Below are 9,145 nucleotides of genomic sequence, written 5' to 3'. Positions count from 1 at the left end.
CCTCTGAATAGTCAGCAAATATGTTGCTCGTGTATAGAAAAAATATTCGACATGTTGATGCACAATCAGGTAGTAAATGTGTATATAAATGAATATTTAAAATTTTATATGTTACTTATTATTATTTTTTTTGTCAGATTATTTGTGACGCCATACACATAGATTTGGTCATCCTTACCTGATTATTGTCGTGATTGGTGAAGTCATCTTGGTTTGACCTTAGCCCTCTTGTATGCTTGCATATAGTAGAGTGGGCATCATCCAGATAATGTGTTGAGACAGTTCGGTCTGCGACAAACGATACCTTCGTTGTCCTATACACTCCCAACACCTACACCAATCGAATTTGAGTGGTAAGCACAACCAAGATGGCATCGAATCCATGCGCGGAATATTTATCCTACTGGCATGGACGACATGATCGTTGTGCACAGGGAGAATTAAAAAATGGGTCAGCTGTATCAGACAACTACTTTCTCTGGAAACAATTCGATCACAAGACGATTTATCACACCTGACGGCGCTTACTATTACTGCATGGTAAGAGATTTAAAATCAGACATTTTCCCATAATTTATAATATGAAATAAAGATTCAAACAGAATAATTTATCGTGAAACAAAAAAAAAACTTACAAAAATTAGGCTCAATGTGTCAGCAAATATTGGTCAATGTAGAAGGTATTATTCAACAAACAAGACGACTCAAATGTTCCTGACACCGATTGAAGACTATATTCGTCGTAGACGATAGTGACAACAAGGTGAATCTAATTTAAGGGACACGAAGACAACCCCATGAGGGATAAGGGCCAGGGGGGTCATTTTTAAAATTTCATGTAAACTTTCCATTTTTCAATTGTAAATTAAAGAACTAATTGTAAATATTCTTTAATATCATGAATATATATTTTTTAATATGAGTGCAAAATTTTTCATTGTAGATTAAATATATAATTAAGTTTAATAATAAGGAATTTGTGGACCATTCCTAAAGTTTTAATATTGTTGTACATCTACAATTTAAAAAAATAGTCAACAAACTTTTTTTAAAAAAAAAAAAAAAAAAAGAGAAAAAAAGTAAGCAAAACGGACGCCACCGGTTTGCATCTAACCGGTCAACCAATTCAACCGATGTAATGCTGACTGGATTAAACAGTACTCGTGTACTGGGTACAAGAATGCCACATGAAAATCGTGTACCCGGTACACAATTCCACTACCCCAATTTTGTCAATAGTTTCCAAAGAATATGTTTCCCTCCAACCCTAGTTTTGTCATTATATTTAAAAAAAAACATTATTAAAAAAAATCAAAAAAAAATAAATAAACAAAATAGAAGAAAAATATTTCGTTGTTTGGGATTTGAACCAGGTCTCTCGAGTGAGAGCCGAGTATCCTGACCAACTACTCAACAAAATTGACACCTTAAGCTTATACCTTAACTTAAACATTAATTTGTAGAATGGACTAAATACCTTATACCTTTAGCTTATTTGTTGCAAATTTAATATCGACCAAACTATTTCTGTACAACAATGATAAAGATGCAAAATAGAACCGTCTGACATTTAAAAAAAGAAGGAAAAAAAAGGAGAGAGGACAAAATGCCATTCCTATTTAACAAGCTTATTAATTATTTTCTTAAAATATAACTCTATGTTTGTAACTTGAGGAGCACAAGGAACATGGATACTAATAAAATATAATATTAAATTAATATAATATAATATAATTAATAAAATAAATAATATTTAAAATAAATTAAACATAATATATAAATAAGCAAAATAAATAAATTAGCAAAATATAAAATAAGAAATTTCTAAATTCTCCACTTTTCTCAATTTTCATAGAATTTACCCAATGAGTGTGTTGTCTTCCTAAACCTACCAAATGTAACTAATTATAGGCAATTTGGCAAGTAAGAGGTGGATTACATGGATACTAATAATGTGTAATATTGAGATACATGGACAACATTTTATAAATGAGAGTATGACAATGGTCATTGGACGTCAGCACGAGCATCTAATGGGCATCTATTATCATAATATTATAAATACTCCCTCTTAGATTCCCATTATATATATGAAATATGTCTCGTTTAAAACCTACTAGGAAAAAACCCAATGGGAAAAGAAAATCCTAGTGAAAGGAAAAGATACATATTTCATATAATTTATACTCCTAAAATGTATGCTACTCCCCCTCATGGAAATACCACTAGAGATCTATGAGTCGTCGTATTCCAATGTTGTGCACCAGTTTTTCAAAAGTTGTGATTGGTAATGATTTTGTAAACAAGTCTGTCCAAGTTATCCTACGATCAAATTTGTTGTATAGTTGATGTCACCATTTTCTTCAAGATTATGAGTATAGAAAAGCTTTGGTGAAGATATGCTTTGTTTTATCTCCTTTTAATATATCCACTTATGATTTGAGATATGCATATTGTGTTATCTTCGTATAATATTGTTGGCAAGATTTTTACTAGAAGACAAACCACATGTTCTACGAATGTGCTTGAAGTCATTTGATCTTAACCATATATATTCTTGACTAGCCTTGTGAATTGTAAGGATTTCAAACATGATTTGAAGAATAGTTGTTATGGTCTACTTCACTGATCGCCATGATTACAAAATTTCCTCCACATATGAGTAGATATTTGAGATCTGCTTTTTGTGTGGATCAGATAAATATCCATAATCTACCATAATCAATCATATCAAAATCCGATTTATTTGAATAAAAAAAAACTTCATATCAATCCTTCCTTGGAGATAACAGAGTATGATGCTTAATTTCGTTATAATGTCTTTTTGGTTGAAGAACTATATTTGTTAATAAGTTTACTGGAAAATATAATATGTGGTCTTGTATTTTAGCAAGATACATAAGTGCACCAATTTGCACTAAATATAGGTACATTTAGAATCAAGAAGTTCTTCATTATCATTCGAGGTCGGAATATATCTTTCTCACATCTAGTGAACGAACTTCCATTAGAATGTTCAATGGATGTGCTTTGTCCATATAAATCTTTTCATAACTTTTATTTATATAAGTTGGACTGTATGAACAATATCTCATATGCTATATGCTCAATTTGCAAGCCAAAACAAAATTTTTGTTTTTACAAGATCTTTCATCTCAAATTTCTTTTTCCAAGATATTCTATTTCTTTTGAAAGCTCTTTAGGAGTTCCAATTATATTTAAATCTCAACATATACAGTTATTAAACAAACTCTGACCGTGATTTCTTTATAAAAAACTCATGGACATATTGAATTGTTTTGATATTCCTTCTTTCAACAATTATCCACTCAGGCGATTGTACCACATTGGTTCTGATTGTTTCAATCTATTAAAGTGAACCTCTATAACTTTAATTTATACAATTCCCGAAAGTTTGGCTTTATATGTTTTAGGTACCTTAACATCCTTCTGGGATTACATATAAATATCATTATTCAAGAGATTCAATATAAACTATATTTGACTACATCCATAAAATGCCATGTTTAGATTTCATATATAGTTTGACCAATTAAATATCTTAATAATAATTGCATCCACCACTTGACGAATAATGTCTCTTATAATCAATTACCAGTTCTTTTGTGAAAAAAAACTTATCAACTAGTCTTGCTTTATAATCTTGTAACCTCATTAATTTTTCATTTCTTTTCCTCACAAATACCTTTTGTATTCTCACAGGTTATGACATCTTACTGGTGTTTAGACTATAGTCCTAAAACTAACGTTTTGAAAGTGAAATTTAATTCTGGCTCGATTGCTTCTTTTTACTAAAGCCTAATCTTTTCTATGTCGACATCTTCAAATAGATTTTGGTTCACAATACTCTTCTCATATCAAGAGCAACATTATACGGCAAAATGTTATAGATAAATTCATGAGTTCTGGTTCAATCTTTTTTTCTATTCATGACATAGGTTTATTGAAATCTCATTATTAATATTTAGGTATTTTCACCTTTCTCATTATTCATATCATGAATTTCTTCATGGTAGTACATCCTCACCAAGTTTTCTGACTATTAATTATTTTCTTTTTCGAGGATTCTTATCTAGAACCACTAGGTCTACCACCTTTTTGGCGTGTTCCAAACTCATTAGTGCAACTTACTATTTTGGGGAAATGATTTATGGAAATATTAGCAGTTGGTGATGTTGACTTAACTACTTTCTTTGCATCTTAAATGCATATGGTAACTAATTTGCTATTATTTTGCAAAATGAATTATCTTCTGACCTTCAAGTTCAACATTGATCTGTACGGGGATCTAAGATGAGACAAATAACAATGCTTCCATGTAGTTTCTATTTCCAACTTCTTAATTCCTCCCCCCAATGTTGGAATTTGTCTCAATTAAAATGGACAATTCAACAAAGTCGTGTTGTCAACCCCTCCATCCCAAGACTACTCTTTTTATCCTAAGAAAATATATGATTGCAGTAGTTATCAACCCTTTTGTGTACTTACAGCCGTTAATTTTGTTTTAAATATCTTGTGACAACATATGATACAAGCATTACAACATAATGGTCAACAAGGTTTCATACATAAACATGTACAGAATTTAAAACAACAAGATCTCATGGGGTCCCAACTTTCCACCTTAGTTCCCTATATGCGAACCAAAATACGTAACGTAATTATTCATAGACAACCACCTAAACTGTTCAGTTTCTAGAGTCCCTTTGTTCTTTGCGTCGGCAGAGCAACAATAGAGTTATTTTCGAGGGAGTTAACCGCTACCTGGGAAAGAAATATTTGACACGGGTGAGCACTAGGCCCAATGAGTGACGTTATTAAAACATAGTTCTTCCATCTTTGAAACTGTACTAGAAAACTATATACTTAAAATATAAAATCATTCTAAGCAACTATTACATAATAACCTTTAATAAACATATCACATCTGAAACTCATAGTTGAACTAAATTCCTTTAGTTGAGAGTGAACCCATTTGGCTCAACCCTCAACGTCAAGCCTTAGTTCAGGAGAGAAGAATCCTTTATTCGATTTCCTCAACGTCAAACTACTACATGCACATGGTTCATAATCAAGTACCGTCATACCTTAGGTACCTTTCATTAGGATATCTTTCTCTAATTCCTTCAGTATCCTTTTATAGCATTTTCAAGCAATAAACCTTTTTACTAAAAGCATGTACGTTTAAATCATTAAAGCGATTTAATTTCAATACTAAGGCTTTTTAAATATAAAATCATTCATGCTTTATTCATTTTTGAAAATAAGCTAGTTTAAAACATTGTTGTAAACTTAGCTTTAAAAAGGGGCGAACATGCATTATTTCATATGCACTTTTGCTAGGAAAAACATGCCTTCACTTCACTATGCGTTAATCATACATTTTTTCATAAAAAGCTAGGTTTCTTTGGAAACTAGTTAAAATTACTTGCATGCAGAGTAAACTTTAATAAAAACATGGTTTCTAAAATATTGTAAATCAACATATGTCACTCACAGTTTTTTTGCGGAAACTCTTTTATGGTTGATAGGCTTCCCATCCTATTAGTGTCAAATCCTGAAAATAATAAATCGATGTGTAAACTTTTCTAGTTGAATTGGTTCTCCTTGTGGAGACTAAGTCTCCTAATTAAGCTTGCATTTAGGCCTTTCCAAATGGTTTCAAAACCAAGGCATACCTTACTTTGCGTTTCAACACTTTAGCAAATTCTTTGGAGCTTTATGTCCTTGCTATGCGGCCAACATGTGATCAACGCATCCCACAATGCATCATTGCAAGCTCAAATGTTTATTTAAGGTCGACATAATGGCCCACACTACACTTAATGCATCCAATTTCTTCAACGCATTTGCCCTCTCCTTCAATGCATAGAGTTTAACACTGACGCTCAGCCTTGCCTGTGCCCCTCTGTGCCGATTTTGAGTTGCTTGCCTTACTCAACCCAAGGCAACTGCCTTGCTTATTCAAAAAAAAATTCGGATTCCACTTTCTTCCTTTAAATAACTTCAATTTCTAGAGCTATATCAAGAAACTTCTTCTAAAAACTTGTTCCAAAAATGTCTTTAGGAAGCTTACCTTAAAATTTCAAGGCTGAAAAAATCTTCCGTGTTTAGTCGGAAACCTCAAATCTTTAATAAAGGCTCTGGATTTAACCCAGAGAGCTAGTCCTATCTTTTAATTTCATTCAATTTTTTTAGCCTGTTCTTGGTGGCATTCTTCTTCTGGCGTTCCTAATCATTCAACTAGATTCCTTTTAGTTTTAGATTAAGCCATGGAATATTTTTATTGCTCGAATGGTTTGCCCAAACCGAAGCTGAAAATGAGCCTTTCTATTTATTAGTGGAGTCTGCTAGTCATTGTAGTTGCTTCGCAAGCTGCCACCTCCCATCCTTTAAAGTATGCTTATCCCTCATGAATTAGGATAGTTGGCATCTATTAACGGTTAATTTATACTAATCAGCTTCCCTGCTATCACGCAAGCCTTGCCCTTCAGCTAGCTTTAACACCACGACAGCCCCTATGCCATGCCAAAATCAACAATGTCTTAGGACAACACTCGTGCCTTTGGCCTCTTGGCTTTAATCACATCGCATCTTCCAGCCTTTACTTTGCAAGGCCTAACCAACCAGCCGCCCAGCCCTGATCATCGCCATAGCACCAGACCATCGCCCAAGCAATGCTCACTTCAATACCCATCGTTATACTTGTCGTTGTGCCCCTCGCCGCAAGCTAACCTCCAAGCCCTTTTCCGTGTGTGCCCCTCTCAATGCATAGATCCATCAAAATCATCGACTTCCTTGCACGCAAGCACTGGGTTGCCTAGCCTTGTGCAATGCTAAGGCCACCTCTTTTTCGTGCGTTCCTCTTGTTCATGCCCAAACACACCTTGCCCACATGCCTCACTAACCTCCCAAGTCCCTTGGTTGTCGCATGCCTTATTCACATGCCATAGGGTTACAACGCGCTCAACATGTCCTTGGCGTGTACAACTCTAACGCCTAGTTCCCCCTCTCTCCGGCCACACCTTAGGCTCCTCAAGAGTTCGTTCTTAACCTCTAAAAGTAACGGATCAATGCATAAGAGTTACTCCTCCACACGCCCAACACAAGGCTTAAAGCATAGGCTACATCCTAACAACACTAGCCAAATTTTTTCCCTTGGCTAGCGTTCACACCACTTTACCCGGAGAGCAAAACTTTGCATTACTCACCCATTTCCCTTTTAGTCCTTTATTCCTTCCCCATTTCCCTACCCAAATTAAACATATAATTCTTTAAACTAAATCTTAATAATAAAACATAACACATTGATAAACTTTGTAGAAATACAAGTTATTGTGGCTCATAAGTTGGAACAGTGCGGTCTTTGATGATAAAATTCTCATCATTTTTAGAGGAAAACACCATGGAATTAATAACATTATCAAACTCAATGCAAAAGAAAGATTATTACTAAAACACATGGCACTAACAGTGATTATTGCAGGATCAACAAGAGCGCTAACGCTCTGCATGATTAAGAAAAGTGTCGCAGGCAAAGTCTAACGCATGGGGCATGCGTCGGGAGGATTCACGGCAAGGAAAGATCATTGATTCAGGGTTGTGTCAAATCAAATTCTCTCTCTTTACAAGCGTTGAAAATAGCAGGGCCACTGATACTATTACAAGTATGGGCTTATGATCGATTTCCAATTATAGCACCACAAGTCCAACTACAGGCCCCAGATCATCGTCCACTTAGTGTTAGGTATTATTTCATTTATATATTTATTTTGTTACCATTTTATGTAAGAATATAAATTAATTGTATTTTTTATAATTTTAGATGGAGTGGTATATTAGCTGCCTCTGAATAGTCAGCAAATATGTTGCTCGTGTATAGAAAAATATTCGACATGTTGATGCACAATCAGGTAGTAAATGTGTATATAAATGAATATTTAAAATATTTTATATGTGTACTTATTATTATTTTTTTTTGTCAGATTATTTGGACGCCATACACATAGATTTGGTCATCCTTACCTGATTATTGTCGTGATGGTGAAGTCATCTGGTTGACCTTAGCCCTCTTGTATGCTTCCATATAGTAGAGTGGCATCATCCAGATAATGTGTTGAGACAGTTCGGTCTGCGACAAACGATACCTTCGTTGTCCTATACACTCCCAACACTACACCAGATCGATTTGAGTGGTAAGCACAACCAAGATTGGCATCGAATCCATGCGGAATATTTATCCTACTGGCATGGACGACATGATCGTTGTGCACAGGGAGAATTAAAAAATGGGTCAGCTGTATCAGACAACTACTTTCTCTGGAACAATTCGATCACAAGACGATTTATCACACCTGACGGCGCTTACTATTACTGCATGGTAAGAGATTTAAAATCAGACATTTTCCATATATAATATGAATATTGTTTAATATTTATGTTTTTATTGTACAGAATAATTTTATCGGTGACGTTCAACAATATTCAGTGCAGAACAACTTACAAAATTAGGCTCAATGTGTCAGCAAATATTGGTCAATGTAGAAGGTATTATTCAACAAACAAGACGACTCAATGTTCCTGACACCGATTGAAGACATATTCGTCGTAGACGATAGTGACAACAAGGTGAATCTAATTTAGAGGGACACGAAGACAACCCCATGAGGGATAAGGGCCAGGGGGGTCATTTTTAAATTTCATGGTAAACTTTCATTTTTCAAATTGTAAATTAAAGAACTAATTGTAAATATTCTTTAATATCATGAATATATTTTTTTTAATATGAGTGCAAAATTTTTCATTGTAGATTAAATATATAATTAAGTTTAATAATAAAGGGAATTTGTGGACCAATTCCTAAAGTTTTAATATTGTTGTACATCTACAATTAAAAAAATAAGTCAACAAACTTTTTTTAAAAAAAAAAAAAAAAGAGAAAAAAAGATAAGCAAAATCGTGGACGGGTCCACGAGTTTGCATCTTAACCGGTCAACCAATCAACCGATGTAATGCTGACTGGATTAAACAGTACTCGTGTACTGGGTACACGAGAATGCCACATGAAAATCGTGTACCCGGTACACAATTCCACTACCCCAATTTTGTCAATAGTTTCCCAAAG

The 9,145-nt window shown here is 34.0% G+C and overlaps 1 long non-coding RNA gene across 2 annotated transcripts; it reads left to right on the top strand.

The window, feature by feature from the left end:
* Positions 1-6: 6 nt before the first annotated feature.
* On the top strand, positions 7-8,703 carry LOC120089482. 2 transcript variants are annotated; one of them, XR_005485189.1, is made up of 3 exons: positions 7-69; positions 8,007-8,401; positions 8,476-8,703. It is a non-coding gene; the product is annotated as an uncharacterized LOC120089482 (long non-coding RNA). The 2 variants fall into 2 exon arrangements; XR_005485188.1 differs by lacking the exon at positions 7-69 and adding an exon at positions 7,649-7,768.
* Positions 8,704-9,145: the final 442 nt, after the last annotated feature.

The sequence above is a fragment of the Benincasa hispida genome, chromosome 10, assembly GCF_009727055.1.
Source record: "Benincasa hispida cultivar B227 chromosome 10, ASM972705v1, whole genome shotgun sequence".
Classification (NCBI taxonomy): domain Eukaryota; kingdom Viridiplantae; phylum Streptophyta; class Magnoliopsida; order Cucurbitales; family Cucurbitaceae; genus Benincasa; species Benincasa hispida.
This window is presented reverse-complemented; position numbering and strand designations above follow the sequence as displayed.